The following is a 17,273-nucleotide window of genomic DNA, read 5'->3' on the forward strand; positions in this document are numbered from 1 at the left end:
CCCAATGGATAGGGCACCGGCTACCACATGGGAGGTCTGCGGTTCAAACCCCGGGCCTCCTTGACCCGTGTGGAGCTGGCCCATGCACAGTGCTGTTGTGCGCAAGGAGTGCCGTGCCATGCAGGGGTGTCCCCCGCATAGGGGAACCCCATGCGCAAGGAACGCGCCCGGTAAGGAAAGCTGCCCAGTGCGAAAGAAAATGCAGGCTACCCAAGAATGGCACTGCACACGAGGAGAGCTGACGCAGCAAGATGATGCAACCAAAAGAAACACAGATTCCCGTGCTGCTGATAAGGATAGAAGTGGTCCCAGAAGAACACACAGCGAACTGACACAGAGAGCAGACAATTTGGGGGCGGGGGGGGGGGGGGAGGTGCAGGGAAGGGAGAGAAAAAAAACCTTAAAAAAAAAAGCCATCTGATCTGCAAACGTTTAAAAAAATAAAATAAATAAAATAAAAGCCTTAAGGATGTGAAACCTTTTCTGGGGGGAAGGGCAGTATAAAAATCACATCTGAAATAATTTGAATTCTTAAGTCATTTTTAAGTGAGGATTATTATTAAGCTAAGTGCAGTAGAAAACAATCTGAAAATGAACAATGCCTTCACAAAAGAAACATCAATCAAATAATTTTAAATATAAAAACTAGCCTGAAAATGTATAGGGGAGGGACAACAGATGGATTAGCCAGTGGGAATCCTTTACTCGCAATCTTAGGGAAAAGGTAATTTGGAAGTTGGGCTTCTTGTTCATACAGGCAATAGGAATAACCACTTTCAGAGTTTGATCTGAGGGGTTCTGGGAAAGTTTGTCTGCGAAATAATTTTTACCCGCCTTTTGGATTTAGGTTATCTATTATTTGCAACCCAAAGATTTCTAACTAATACATGAAGCTTGTGTTTTTTGTGAGGATTATATAAGATTATGACCTGGCATAGTACTGCTATATAAATATTAGTTGAAGCCATTTCTTCATTTGTTCCTTTAAATCACTAATTTAACAATTATATGTTGAATACCCACTATGTAAAAGACAAAACACTAAATTCTAGAGCTACAAAAATATATTGGGTTATTGCTCTTAAGGAGTTCACACACTACTGCTTGGTATAAATTGGTTTTTCAATAATGTTTTGAATAAAACTAGAAGGTGTAAGCAGAAGAGATTGGGCTCTTTCACTGGGGATAGAAAGTTAGGTTACCGAGTACTTAAAAGTTAATTCCTGAATATATGGATATTGACTAGAATGTCCTGTTACCTGATTGTATTATTATTGATTATAATAAATAAAGCAATATGTTTTTTTTCAGAAATGGACAAATAGCATATAGTAAATATTGGAAAGGTATTAGTCAAGCTTTTCACTTTTTCAAAAATTTCTTTAACTGTTAGGGTTATTCTTGACATTATATGAAAACATAAATATTCTTCTGTGATTAAAAAAATAATCTAGTAAGTTCACCACAATTTTCAATATGTTCAATCCAATTATAATATGGCTCAAAAGAACCTGCAGATCTTTCATAACACAGAAGCAGTTTTTCAAGATTTCCATTTGGACTTTTGCTACAGCTGCTAGTATTTTCTGAGTGAGAGTGCTGTTTTTAGAGTCAAAATATAACTGTTATTTGGAGCATTTTCTTAAGAATAGTAATACTCATCAGTAAATCTTATTTAAATTTCATTTGGCTTTTCATATTAAAATTTCATATTGATTTAGATTTTCTCCTGAATAGCTTTGGGAACACTATCTGATATATTGTTATGATTCAAACTAAAGTTAGAAACTTTAACATATATCACTTCTTACACTAGCATCATATTGAATTGGGTATTATAACAATTATTTGGATAATATAAATGCAAGATTGATCACAGTATTTTCCTTTGCAATGTCATTCTTTGCAAATGGGAACACCTGCTCTATAGTGGTGGATCATCTTCACAAGTAAACTTATATATAGAATTCACCATTAAGGAGTAATAGAATTATGACTGATCTATTCCCACAGCTGGTTTGAAAAACAAGCAGCACAGGACACAAGCTATTCTTAAATCAAGTTTTCTATTCTTTCAGTGCAATCCACCTTAGCCAAAGTATGTCCACTCTACTTAAAAATATCAAATGATAAATGGTGGCCTATTTAAATGAAATTTCAATACAGATTTTCAATAAATAGCATCCAGTTTGACTTTTACAGGCAGCAATTCTCAATCATGAGTGTATGGAATGGAAATAGTTTCTCTTCAAGATAAGATATACCTTGAAGAGGTATTTCTTTCAGATGATGAAAGACTAAATTTTACCTCTAAATAATATTCATGTAATGCTTCTTATGTAACCAATATGTATTTAATATAAATGATTATTAAAAATAAAAGAAGGAAGATAAGGTAACAAGATAAGGGGCAAATACATATTATTATTAATCACCTCCATGATGTCTCATGTACTCTACAGCTGATAAATGATAAAATATGCTGCACTTGCCCAAGAGTTTGAGCTAAATTTCTTTTTTGTATCTACTCTTCGATTGAGTTGTATAATTGCTCCCTAAGTTCCACAAATATTTCATAATGGACTTAATAAATATTATATGGAAAATTTTGTTTTACATTAGTCACATGAAGCAGAGAGATAAATACCAAAAAAAGAAAAGACAAGCTGTCCAGCAGCTATTACAAAGAAAAGGCTTTTGTTCCCTGTTTAATGTTGCTGTTGGTTTGTTTTTTTTCTCTTTGTCCATTCGTGCTGCATCAGCTCGAGGTCAATTCCAATGATGTGTGGCCTGTCGCCTCTTCTTCCTCATCTTCATATTAAGTACTTGTCCATTTATGTAGAATTCAAGTAATTCAAGATCTTTTGGAACTTGAGTGTGTCTTTAAGCAAATATGATTAAAAATGAAGCTCATGTCCCATCCAGACAATATGACTTAGACCTGCTTTTTACTTGCTCCTCCCTGCTAAGCACACCTATAAAAATGTAAAATAATGAAAGGTGGTTAGAAGTAAGCAAGTTTGTTTAGAACCCTGGGACTAGAGTAAAGTACAATGGCAGGGTATCTTATGCAATCCTATCCAACAGCAGAAGGCCATCAAGACCCAGTATTTCTCTGTGTCCAACTTAGCAGCAGAAGACAGCTGGAAGACTCATTCCTTCCCTTGGATCACGTCAAAGGCCCTCTGACACTATCTGGTGGGCTTAACCTCTTGGGTGAGGAGAATTGACTGGTAACTGCACCAAAAATAAGTGACCAGGGGAGGTATTCTCTTTCTCAGCTGGGACTGAGACTCCCCTTTTCCACTGAGGATGCCAAGGTAGACAGGCAGAGTTGGCAGGGATGACCCAGATATGATAGGCAGCCTGGTCTGGGAAGACTTTTTGTCCCTACAGGCCCAAGACTCTCTTCCTCCATCAGAGACACCAGGGCAGCTATGAGGCAAGCATTACCTTAATACCCAAACCAAGCAAAAATGGTGCAAAAAAAGGGAGAACTAATAACCGATATCTTTCATGAACTTAGAGGTCAAAATCTTCAACAAAAATTAGGAGACCAATAGCAGCAATGTATGAAAAAATTACCTTGACCAAGTAGCACTTATTCAAGATATACAAAGCTGGCTAAATACTGAAAAATGAATCAATGTAATCTACTATGTCAAAAAGTCAAAGAAAAATCATAGTCATGTCAATTGTTGCAAAAAAAGCATTTGATATAATCCAATACCATTCATGACAAAATCTCTCAGAAAGTTAGGAATAGAGGGGGATTACCTCAACCTGATGAGGATCATCTCCAAAAATCTACAGCTAACATCATGCTTAATGGTGAAAGGCTAAATTTTACCCCTAAAAAAAGAAAAAGGTCCGGATATCTGGTCTAACTACTCTTAATTAATGCGGTACTGGGAGGTCCAACCACTGCAATAAGGCAAGGAAAAGACATAGTAGGCATAAAGTTTGGAAAAGAAGAAATAAAATTATATTTGCAGGTGACATGATTGTCTACAAAGAAAAAACTCAAGATATCTATAAAAACAAAAAACTGAAACAAAAACCCTCCTAGAACTAGTAAGGGAGTTCAGCAAGATCACCAAGTACAAGATCAACATGCAAAAATTCAACCACATTTCTATACACTAACAATGAACATACAGAAACAAAAATTAAAAACACAATGCCATTTATAATTGCTCAAAAGAAAATTAAATACTTAAGTATACAGTTAAGCAAACATGTACAGGATCCATATGCTGAAAATTACAAAATTCTGATGAAGGAAGAATGATGGTTTGAAGTTGTATGGACCTCAGAAAAGTATGTTCTTTAAGTTAATTTATTCCCATGGGTGTGGACCCATTGTAAGTGAGATTTTTTTTTAAGGATTTATTTATTTATTTCTCTCCCCTTCTCCCCTGACCCCCCATTCCCCCACCCCGGTTGTCTGTTCTCTGTGTCTATTTGCTGCATCTTCTTTGTCTGCTTCTGTTGTTGTCAGCAGCATGGGAATCTGTGTTTCTTTTTGTTGCGTCATCTTGTTGTGTCAGCTCTCTGTGTGTGCGGTGCCATTCCTGGGCAGGCTGCACTTTCTTTCACACTGGGCGGCTCTCCTTACGGGGCATACTCCTTGCACGTGGGGCTCCCCTACACGGGGATCTTTTGGTGAGTAGGATCTTAGTTAAGATGTGACCCACCACATAGGTGGTCTTAACTCTTTCCTGGAGTCCTTTATAAGAAAATGAAATTCAGATAAAGAGAGAAAGCCACAGAAGCAAGAAGCTGAAAGCAATGGAACTCATAAGAGAAGGAAGTGAACAGCAGTGCCACCATGTGCCTTGCCATGTGACAGAGGATGGCTGGCAGTCAGTCTTTGGGAAGAAAGCACTGCCTTGATGATGGCTTTGTATGGATATTTTTCTCAACCTCATAACTGTAAGTTTATAAGCTAATAAATTTCCATTGTTAAAAGCCCACCCATTTTATGGTATCTGCATTGAGCAGCTTTAGCAAAGTAGAACAAAGTATATCAAAGAAGACATAAGTAAATGGAGAGACAAAGTATATTAATGGGTTATAAGACTCAGCTTAGTAAAGATGTCAGTTTTCCCGAAATTGCTCTATAGTCACAATGCAATTCCTATCAAAATCACAGCAAGGCTTTTTGTAGACATAGACAAGTATATTCTAAAATTTATATGGAAAATTAGAGGCCATAAAATAGTTTTATTTTTGTAAAACATGACAGAGAAGATCAAAGAGGTCAGCTGTAAAAAGGAATGATGTTCTGATGCATGTAACAACTTGGATGAACCTTGAAGACACCACATTCAGTAAAATAAACACACAAAATGACAAATATTGTGTGATCTCACTTACATGAAATAGTTAGAAGAAGCAAACTTCATAGAGAAAGATAGTAGCTAATAGGTTACCAGTGTCTGGGGATGGGCTGGGATGGGTGGGAAGAAGGAGTTATAGCTTAATGGGTGAAGAGTTTCTGTTTGAGGTGATTAAAAAGTAGGAGTAATGGATGTCAGTAATGGTATTGGAATGTAATTAATACTACTGAATTGTGTACTTGAAAGTGGTTAAAATGGGAAATTTTAAGTTGTATATTTGTTACTATTATACAATAAAGAGTTTAAAATTTTTAAAAAAGATTAAAGACTTATTCTAAATTATATTAAGGAAACCTATATAGCTACAGCAATTGAGAGTATGGTATTGGTAAAGGGATAGACACAGGAGTCAATGAAACAGAATAAATAACCCAGAAAACACATATACAAACATGTTTTTGACAAAGGTCTACAAAGAATGCAAGGGAAGAATGATAGTCTTTTCAACAAATGGTGCTGGAGTAATTGACTATCCATAGGCAAAAAAAAATGCAATCTAAACTTAATACCTTATACAAAGATTAACTCAAAATATATCATAGACTTAAATGAAAAATGTAAAGCTATAAAACTTTAAGAAAAAAAAATAGGAGAGAAGGCTTTGAGATCTTGGGGCTGGCAAAGTATACTTAGACTTAATACCAAAAGCACAAACCAAACAAGGAAAAGTTGATAATTGGACTCATTAAAATAAAAAACTTTTGCTCTGAGAAAGACCCTTCTAAGCAAATAGAAAGACAAGCTACAGACTGGGAGAAAATATTTGCAAACACATGCCTGACAAAGTATTTTATATCTAGAATATATAGCCAACTCTCAAAACTTAACAATAAAAAAAACCAAGTAATCCAATTAAAAAATGGGCAAAAGACTATAATAGGTATTTCACCAAAGAGGATATACAGGTAGCAAATAATCACATGAAAAATGTTCAAGATCATTAGCTTTTAGGGAAATGCAAATTAAAACAATCATGAGATATCATTCAAAACGTATTTATTAGAACAGTTAAAATAAAAAATAGTGACAACATCAAAAACTAAAAGGACATGGAGAAACTAGTCACTCATATTTTATTGGAGGGAATGTAAAGTAATACAGACACTATGGGAAACAGTTTGATAACTACTTTTAAAACTAAACATGCAGGGAAGTGACTGTGGTTCAATCAGTTGGGCTTGCATCTACCATATGGGAGGCCCTGGGTTCGCATCCTGGGGCCTCCTTGTGAAGGCAGGCTTGCCTGTGTGCTACGGAGAGCCACCTGGCCCGCAAGCGCCATGGAGTGCTGCCCAGCCTGCAAGCACCACTGAGAGCTGACTCAGCAAGGTGATGCAACAGAAAAGGGAGACAAGTAAAAACACAGAAGAGCACGCCGCGAATGGACACAGAGAGCAGACAACAAGCAAGTCACAAGGCAGGGGGGATAAATAAAAATAAATACAGACACACAGAAGAATGCACAGTGAATGGACACAGAGCAGACAGCAAGCAAGTCACAAGAGGAGAGGAATAAAAAAAAAAAAAACTAAACTAAACATACAACTACCATGTAATACAGCGATTGCACTCCTGGAAATTTATCCCAGGAAAAAAAAAAATGAAAAGTTATGTTCACACAAAAACCTGTACACAAAAGTTCATAGCAATTGGAAGGAGGGGCAAGATGACAACAGAGTAAGGACCTCCAAGAGTTAGCTTGACCTACAGTGCAGTTAGTAATCACCCAGAGCTATCTCAATCATATGTTTGCCAGGGCGAGTGGGGGGGAAGGTTCAGGAGACCAGTGAAGTGGCCTGCAATATCCTTGGAAAAGTGTAAAGAGACTCAGCCTCAGTAAAGTTTTGTGAGTAGAGTACTCCACACCACAGAAGCCAGTACTCATCCCCACTTGTGGCATAAGACACCTTGAGAGCTATTCTCTGGTTGGAAATGGAAGCCCCATTTTCCAAAAATGGGGGAGGAAGAGACAGTTGGGTGCCAACTTCAGCTACCAATTAGTAAATTCAGCTGGTCAAAGTCCAGTCCTAATAACAGCTAAAGTTTGAACCTGTCCAAGTTGAAAAGAGGCTGGTAGGCTTTATTTTAACTGCCCTGGGCATGAGCAGAAGTAGGGCTGATTGAAAATCACAGTGAAGGTAGGGACCAGCTTCTTTCTACCCTGGTTGGATTGCAACCCTAGCCTAGGTTCCAGCCCTATATCTGTCAGAAAGGTACCTTGGGGAACCTCCACCAGCCTCTATGAACAACTGTAGTCAATTTTGACCTGCACAGACTAGATTTTTGGACACCCATGGCTCCATCTCTGCCCCTCTATAGGACAGCAGGGGTCAGGGTTTCAACAGGCTCTCCAGGCAACTGCGGGCACTTTCAGCTGGCAAGGTCTAGATTGTTGGAAACCTGTGGCTCTATTCCCACCCCTGCCCCTGACAGATAGGAGGGACAGTGCTCCCTTACCCTCTCTGAGCAATTGCAGTTGCTTTCCACCGTCATGGACTAGATCGTTGCACATATCTGTGGTTTCATCCCTGCCCCTGGAAGGGGAGGAGAGGGGTCAGGGCTATGTCAGTCTTTCTGAAAAACTGCAGTCAGTTTTGATCCACATGGCTTAGTTTGCTGCCCATGCATGTGGCTCCAGGCAGGGGAGGAAAGAGTGTGGAGATTCATCAGTCTCTCCAGGCAACTACAGACAGTCTTGGACTGCATGGCTTGAATTACTGCACACAGCTGTGGCTCCATCCCTATCCTTAGAAAGGACGAATGGTGGGAGAACATTAATCATTCCTGGGGCAGGACAGGCAGTTTCTGCCCCATGGCCTACAGTATCAACTGCATCCTCAGCTCTACAACCAGCAAGGGAGAAAGGCAAGAAAGTGATGAAAAAGTGCTGAAAAATTTCAGATTGGCTAAACATGAGCCATGACCAAGTCCCAAATTAGGTATATCCAAGTATCAAAGAGGGGCTGTAGCGCAAAGTCAATCAAAAAGAAAGCCTTAGGTTAAAACTGAGCCCAGAATACACTTAGTAAATAAGATGCCTAGACAACAACAATAAGTTACAATCCATACCAAGAAACAGGAAGAGTTGGCCCAGTCAAAGGAACAATGTAAACCTCCAGATGACAAAAAGGAGTTCAGACGACTAATCATAGATGTTCAAACAAATCTATTTAATAAATTCAATGACATGGCTGAAGAGCTTAAGGATATTAAGAAGATGCTAGATGAGCACAAAGAAGAATTTGAAAGCATACAGAGAAAAATAGCAGATCTTATGAGAACGAAAAGCACAATAAATGAAATAAAAATACACTGGTGGCATATAACAGCAGATTTGAAAAGGCAGAAGAAAGGATCAGTGAGCTTGAAGATATGGCCTCTGAAAGCAAAGATACAAAAGAACAGATAAAGAAAAGAATTGGGAAAAAATGAACAGGGTTTCAGGGAATTAAATGATGTCAAGTGACATGCACACTTACATGCCATGGATGTCCCAGAAGAAGAGGAGGAGGTAAAAGTGGCAGAAGGAATATTTGAGGAAATAATGGTAGAAAATTTCTCAAAACTATTGAAGAACATAGATATCTGTGTCCATGAAGCACGACATACTCACATATGAATAAATCTAAATAGACCTACTCCAAGACACATACTAATAAAAATGTCAACTGCCAAAGATAAAGAGAGAATCCTGAGAGCTGCAAGAAAAAAGCAATTCATCACACACAAGGGTGCCCAATAAAGTTAAGTGCTAATTTATCATCATAAACCCTGAAGACAAGAAGGCAGTAGTATGGTATATTTAAGATACTACAAGAGAAAAACTTCTAGTCAAGAATCTCATATCCATCAAGATTGCCTTTCAGGGAAGTGGACTTGGCCCAGTGGTTAAGGCATCTGTCTACCACATGGGAGGTCTGCGGTTCAAACCCCGGGCCTCCTTGACCTGTGTGGAGCTGGCCCACATGCAGTGCTGGTGTGTGCAAGGAGTGCCGTGCCACTCAGGGGTGTCCCCCACATAGGGGAGCCCCATGCACAAGGAATGCACCCTGCAAGCAGAGCTGCCCAGCGCGAAAGAAAGTGCAGCCTGCCCAGGAATGGTGCCACACACATAGAGAGCTGACGCAACAAGATGATGCAATGAAAGAAACACAGATTGCCATGCCACTGACAACAACAGAAGCAGACAAAGAAGAACACACAGCAAATAGACATAGAGAGAACAGACAACTGGGGGAAAGGGAAGAGAAATAAAATTTAAAAAAGATTGTCTTTCAAATATGAGGGCTAGTTCAGAATATTCACAGACAATCAAAAACTGAGAGAATTTGTAACCAGGAGACCAGCTTTGCAGGTATACTAAAAGTAGTGCTACAGGCTGAAAAGAAAAGACAGGAGAGAGCCTTGGAAGAGAGTCTAGAAATGAAGATTATATCAGTAAAAGAAAAAATAAAAGTGGGGTGAAAATAAGATATGACAGATAAAACAAAAAGGTTGATTTGGGTGAAGAACTGCCTTTACAGTAATGACATTGAATGTTAATGAATTAAATTCCCTAATCAAAAAAACAGGCTGGCAGAATGGAAAAGAAAATATAAGCGATCTATATGCTGTCTGCAAGACTCACCTTAGACCCAAGGACACAAATAGATTGAAAGTGAAAGGCTGGAAAAAGATGTGCATGCATGTAGTAACAATAACAACAAAAAAGCTGGAGTAGCTATACATGTGTTGACTGAAACAACCTTTAAAAGCAAAGCTGTTACTAGAGACAAGGAAGGACATTGTATATTAATAAAAAGGGCAATTCACCAGGAAGAAATAACAATCATAAATGTATATGCACCTAACTAGGATGGCCCAAATTACATGAGGCAAGCACTGGCAAAACTTAAAGGAGGAATAAATGTCTGTACAATAGTATTTAGAAACTTCAATATACCACTCTCATCATTAGATAGAACATCTGAGCAGAGGGTCAATAGAGAAACAGAGAGCTTGAATAACATACTAAATGAACTAAACCTAATAGACATGTATGGAACATCAACTCCCTCTCCCCAAACAGCAGGATATACATTCTTCTAAAGTGCTTATGGATCTTTCTCCAGGATAGACCATACGTTGGGTCACAAAACAGATCTCAATAAATTTAAAAAGATCAAAATCATGCAAAGCACTTCTCTAACCATAATGGAATGAAGCTGTAAATCAATCAACAGGCAGAAAAGGGAGAAATTCACAAATACATGGAGATTAAATAACACACACTTAAACAGTCAGTGAGTCAAAGAAGAAATTGCAAAAGAAATAATTATCTCGAGATGAATGAAAACAAGAACACAACTTATCAGAATCTATAGATGGAGGGAAGGCAGTGCTGAGAGGGAAATTTATAGCTGTCAATGTTCACATTAAAAATGAAGAAAGAGCTAAAATCAATGACCTTACTACACAGCTGGAGGAACAAGAAAAAGAACAGCAAACTATTCTCAAAGTAAGCTGAAGAATTTGAATAAAAATCAAAGCAGAAATAAATGAAATTGAGAACAAAAAAGACAAAAGAGAGAATTAACAAAACCAAAAGTTGGTTTTTCAAGATTAAAAAAATTAACAAAACCTTAGCTAGACTGATAAAGACAAAAAGAGAGAAGATTCAAATAAATAAAATCAGAATTAAAAATGGAGACATTACTACTGATCCCACAGAAATGAAATAGATCAAAAGAGGAACAACTGAACACCAATAAACTAGACAATATAGATGAAATGGAAAAATTCCTAGGAACAAATGAACAATCTACATGGATCCTGGAAGAAACAGAAGACCCCAACAAGCCAATCATAAGTAGAGATTAAAACAGTCATCAAACAACTACCCACAATGAAAAAACCAGGACCAGATGGCTTCACAGGTGAATTCTACCAAGTATTCAAAGAAGACTTTATGCCAATCTTAATCAAACTCTTCCAAAAAATTGAATAGGAAGGAATGCTACCAAACTCATTCTATGAAGCCAATATCATCCTAATACCAAAGCCAAATAAAGATACTATGAAAGAAGAAAATTAGAGGCCCATTTCCCTAATGAATATGGATACAAAAATCCTCAAAAAAAAAAAAACACTTGCTAATTGAATCCAACTACACAAACAATTATTTCTCATGATCAAGTGGCTTTATACCAGGCAGGCAAGGGTGGTTCAATACAAGAAAAGGAATCAGTGTAATACAGTACATTAATGAGTCAAAAAAGAAAAATCACAAGATCATTTTAATTGATGCAGAAAAGGCTTTTGACAAAGTACAGTATCCTTTCTTGATTAAAAAAACACGCCAAAAGATAAGAATTGAAGGAAACTTCATCAACATGATAAAGGGCATATTTAAAAAAACCACAGCTAACATTATTCTCAATGATAAAGACCAAAAGCTTTCCTGTTGAGATTGGGAATAAGACAAAGATAACCACTGCCACCATTGTTATTCCATACGGTGCTAGAGGTTCTAGCTAGAACAATCATAGATAAGAAAAAGAAATAAAAGGTGTCCAAATTGGACAGGAAGAAGTAAATCCATTACTACTGGCAGATGATATGATCCTATACCTAGAAAGTCCTGAGAAATCTACAACAAAGTTACTAAAGCTAATAAATGAATTCAGCAGAGTGGCAGGATACAAGATCAATATGCAAAAATCAGTAGGGTTTCTATACACTAGAAATGAGTAATCTGATGAGGAAGTCAGGAAAAAACCTGCATTTATAATAGCAACTAAAAGAATCAAATATTTAGTAATAAACCAAACCAAGCACGTAAAGCACTTGAATTCAGAAAACTACAATGCACTGCTAAAAGAAATCAAAGAAGACCTAAATAAATAGAACATTCCATGTACATAGACTGAAAGACTAAATATCATTTAGATGTCAATTCTACACAAGTTCTTATACAGATTCAATGCAATCCTGATAAAAATTCCAAGTCTTTTTAGCAGAAATGGAAAACACATAAAATTTATTTGGATTGGTTTACGGATCCCAAATAGCCAGAAACATCTTTAAAAGGAAAGATGAAGTTGGAGGAATCTCACTTCTGGACTTTAAAATCATATTATTACCTAGCCACAGCAGTAAAAACAGATGGTACTGGCATAAAGATAGACATATAGACCGATGGAACCAAACTGATGTTTCAGAAATAGACCTTCACATCTATGGTTAGTGATTTTTGAAAAGCATGTCAAAACCACCCAGCTGGGGCAGAAAAGTATATTCAACAAATGGTTCTGGAGGAATTGGATATCCATATTCAAAAGAAAGAAAGAGGACCTCTACCTCACACCTTATACAAAAATTAACTCAAAATGGATCAAGGACCTACATATAAAAGCTAGAGCCATAAAGCTCCTGGAAGAAAATGTAGGGAAACATCTTCAAGACCTGGTGGTAGGTGGTGAATTCTTAAACATTACATTGAAAGCATAAGCAATGAAAGAAAAAAATGGATAAATTTAAACTTAAATACTTTTGTGCTTTAAAAGACTTTGTCAAGAAGGTGAAAATGCAGACTGCTCAATGGGAGAAAATATTTAGAAACCACATATCTGATAATGGTTTGATTTCCGTATTATATAACGAGATCATACAACTCAACAATAAAAAAGCAAGTTATCCAATTAAAAAATGGGCAAAAGACTTAGACATTTCTTCAAAGCAGAAATATAAATGGTAAAAAAGCACATGAAAAAATGTTCAATATCACTAAGTTATTAGGGAAATGCAAATCACAGCTACAAGAAGATATTCTTATATCTTTTAGAAAGCTCTCAACATGATTGGTGTCATTTGACATTTACAGTAATCCTATGCAGCAGGATTTATTATCACATTTTACAGGTGTGGTAACTGAGGCTCAAATAAATTTAATATCTTGTCCAAGGTCACATACCAGTGGTGCAACTGATAATAAACCAGGTCTTCCAGCTCTTACCTCAGAATACCTTCTACTATGTTATGTTTCAGAAGGAAAAGTGCTCTGTTCACAATACTGACTAAATCGATTTGGATTGGGAAATTTGGGTGTGAGAGAAGCGGAGCACATGGATTGCTGTTCTAGCAATGGGTAATGTAATACTAAGCAAACAGGGACCTATTAGATGGCAACAAGTACTTAAGTAGTGAAATGCCCATAAGGAGAAACCGGAATATCAAAAGAAAGATGAGTGGCGAACGTGGCCCAGTGGTTAGGGTGTCCGTCTACCACATGGGAGGTCCGCGGTTCAAACCCTGGGCCTCCTCGACCCATGTGGAGCTGGCCCATGCGCAGTGCTGATGCGCACAAGGAGTGCCCTGCCACGCAGGGGTGTCCCCCGTGTAAGGGAGCCCCACGCGCAAGGAGTGCGCCCCGTAAGGAGAGCTGCCCAGCACGAAAGAAAGTGCAGCCTGCCCAGGAATGGCACCGCACACATGGAGAGCTGACACAACAAGATGACGCAACAAAAAGAAACACAGATTCCCGTGCCACTGATAACAACAGAAGCGGACAAAGAACACGCAGCAAATAGACACAGAGAACAGACAACGGGGGTAGGAAGGGGAGAGAAATAAATAAATCTTTAAAAAAAAAAAAGAAAGATGAGTAATTGTGCCAAAGACACACATTAGGCCTGTCCTACCCTACCTTGGAACTTGGTTCAGGACTTACTGGCCTGGGACTAGGCTAGCCAGATGCAAAATTTGAGAATCCTTGAAACATACAGTCTACTTGCAGACAGCAGGGATGCATATGGAAAACCCATATTACTGAGACCACAAAGAGGAGATCATAAGGAAGAAAAGATGCTTGAGGCAAGAAGAAGGCATGAATTAGGACTTTGGTGGGACAGGAATGTCTACATCATGCTATGTCATTTTGAAACATTTTGTTTTATGGGAATAAGTACTTGGTAACTCATAATAAATGCATTTAAGTTATGCTCCTTAGGCTGGAGACCTAGCAAAGATTTATGCTGATTCTTACATTTTCACCTAAACTTTCAAAGCTATTAGAATCCCATGGTTGTTATTTATACATGAAAGCTCTGTATTAAGTAGTGAAGGCATATAGCTGGGAAAAGTTAAGAAATATTAAGTGCTTAAAAGGGGAAATTTTAGGTTGTATGTCTGTTACTAGAATCAACACTTTAAAAAAATCCATGGAACTGCACAACACAAATAGTGAACCCTAAGTTAAACCATGGGCTATAGGTTAATAGTATAGTTATAAAAACGTGCTTTCATCAATTGTAAGACATGTGCCACACAAATGCAAGGTGTTAATAATAGGGTGGTATATAGGAAACTTGAATTTTATGCACGATTTTTCTGTAAACCCACAACTCTCTAATGGAAAAAAAAGAAAAAGAAAAAGAAAAAGAAAGAACTAAGATATCTTAAAATCGCAATACATTTCCAAGCTTTTCTGCTCCCTAAATTCTGTTCTCTCATGTTCCCCAACATAGTGGGTACAATGGTCCATTCAGAGAACTGATGTGATGGTGACACTCACCAAAAGGGAACAGAATGAGGAAGGGTAACAATTTTCTTTACTTTCCTCTAATAAAATCACACCCCTCTGTGGGAAGGCAGCCTAGATGGGTAACATCAAGTTGTCCAACAAAAGGCCCTGGCTTCACCCTCAGCATGAACTGAAATAACAAGGGAAATTCAAATTCTGATCACTTAACATGTGATCAGACACATGACAATTGACTTTGAGAAAGAAAAGAGGTATGCCATAGCACAAACAAATACATTCTAAATCCAACACCTTTTGGCACTTCTGTTATCTCTAGTCCTAGCCGAACTGGGTATGTACTACTGCAGTAGCCTCCTAATTGATTGCCCTACACTCTAATCTCTTCATAGCAGCTAGATAGATCTTCAGAAGTAAATCAGATTTTGTCAAGCTCTTAAATCCTTCAGTGGCTTTCCTTCACATTTCGCATTTGTAAAATGGACTTAATAAAAGTACCTAGGGGAACAGATGTAGTTCAAGTGGTTGATCGGCTGCTTCCCATGTATGAGGTCCTGAGTTCCACCCCCAGTACCTCCTAAATAAATAAATAAATGAAAGTACCCACTTACTGGGGTTCTGAAAATTAAATGAGACAAGGCAGGAAAAATACCTTGAACATTGCCTGGCACTTAAGAAATGTTAAGTAGTATCATTGTTATTATTATTAATGCACTTATTCAAAGTGTAATAAGTTGACAGTTACTTTATATTTGCATTTTTTTTTCAGTTACTAGGGATTGTTTTACTTGATATTGCTCAGGAGGTTATTAATCATTGCCAAATAAATAAATTTCTGCTATTATATATTTTGGAGCAATATATAGAAACTACCCATGGGTAAATGATTGCCTGCCCTTGCTCCTCTGGAGTTTGGGCTTATATTTGAAAATATTGTTTGTTGGCTCTGTATCTGTGGATGCTTGCAGCTCTTGGCACCCAGCCCAGTTTCTTTCAAACTGACTACCATTCATGAAATTCTCTGTGAGCTCAGCATATGTGTCAAAACATATACTGATTTTAATGCTGAGTGGGATGTTTTGAACATTAAAATGTACATCAAGACCAAACGTGTAGATGAGGTCACCATTGTCAACATTTAGCCAACTGCAGCAATGAGCAGAGAGACAGGATATTACCTACACCTACCAGAAAGAGACCAAAAAGGAACTTGCATCAGCACTGAAGTCAGCTTTATCTGGCTTACCTGGAGACAGTGATTGGGGCCTATTGAAAACATGTGTTCTGAATGATGCTTCCAAGCTCCCAGCTGAGAGCCTTCATAAAAGGGCTGGGAAATGATGTGGCCTCCCCCAGGTTGATCATCAGCTCAACCAACAAGGAGCTGCAGGAAATAAACAGTCTATAAGGAAATGTACAAAAATAACCTGGAGAAGGACATTGTTGCTGACACATTTAGTGACTTGCGCACACTGATAGTTGCCCTCACAAAGGGTAAAAGACCAGAGGATAACTTTATCATTGATTATGAATGATTGATAAGATGCCTAGGAGCTCTATAACGGTAGCGAAGAGGAAATGAACTGATGTTCCCAAGTGGATCAGCAATGGCCGAACAGAATGTATGCCATTTCCAGGAAGTATTGGAAAGGTACAAGAGCTGCAATCCCTGACATATTGGAGAACATCAAGAAGGAGGTCAAAGGTGACCTGGAAAAATGCTTTCCTGAACCTGGTCCAGTGTATTCAGAACAAGCCCCTGTATTTTGCTGATTGACTATATGACTCCATGAAGGACAAGGGGACATGTGATAAGGTCCTGATTAAGATATGGTTTCCTTTGGTGCAGATGCTGAAAATTAGGTCTGAATTCAAGAGAAAATATGGCAAGTCCCTGAACTACTAAATCCAGCAAGACATCAAGGGTGACTACCAGAAAGTGATAGAGGTGGTAGAGATGATGAAGTCTTAAGACAGCACGAGTGTCCAGACACTGTGCCCACTGTGCTTCCAGCTAACAGTTCTAGAAAATCAGCTCATGACTAACTGTCCCCTTGTGCCCATCCCTGTGAGGATGATGGGCTCCCCATAACTGTATTTTTGTTGCCTAAGCATTGCCTGGCTTTCAGATTTAGTCTCACCTATTAGGCAAAGAAATGAACATTACAAAGAGTTGAAAATTATATCTATGATATCAAATACTTTGCCTCTTGTGTACTGTGTCATAAACAGATGAATAAAGTGGATTTTTATTCTAGAAACAACAAAAAAAATTAGTTTGTTTTCTCTGACCATAACACTAGTTTAATAGCACATTTCTCCCAATTACCTGTCATACTGGTCTCTTTATACAT

The 17,273-nt window shown here is 37.9% G+C and overlaps 1 pseudogene; it reads left to right on the forward strand.

The window, feature by feature from the left end:
• Positions 1–8,886: 8,886 nt before the first annotated feature.
• On the forward strand, positions 8,887–16,891 carry LOC101440406 (annexin A2 pseudogene; annotated as a pseudogene).
• The last annotated feature ends 382 nt before the right edge of the window (positions 16,892–17,273 follow it).

Source organism: Dasypus novemcinctus, chromosome 2 (genome assembly GCF_030445035.2).
Source record: "Dasypus novemcinctus isolate mDasNov1 chromosome 2, mDasNov1.1.hap2, whole genome shotgun sequence".
Lineage (NCBI taxonomy): Eukaryota > Metazoa > Chordata > Mammalia > Cingulata > Dasypodidae > Dasypus > Dasypus novemcinctus.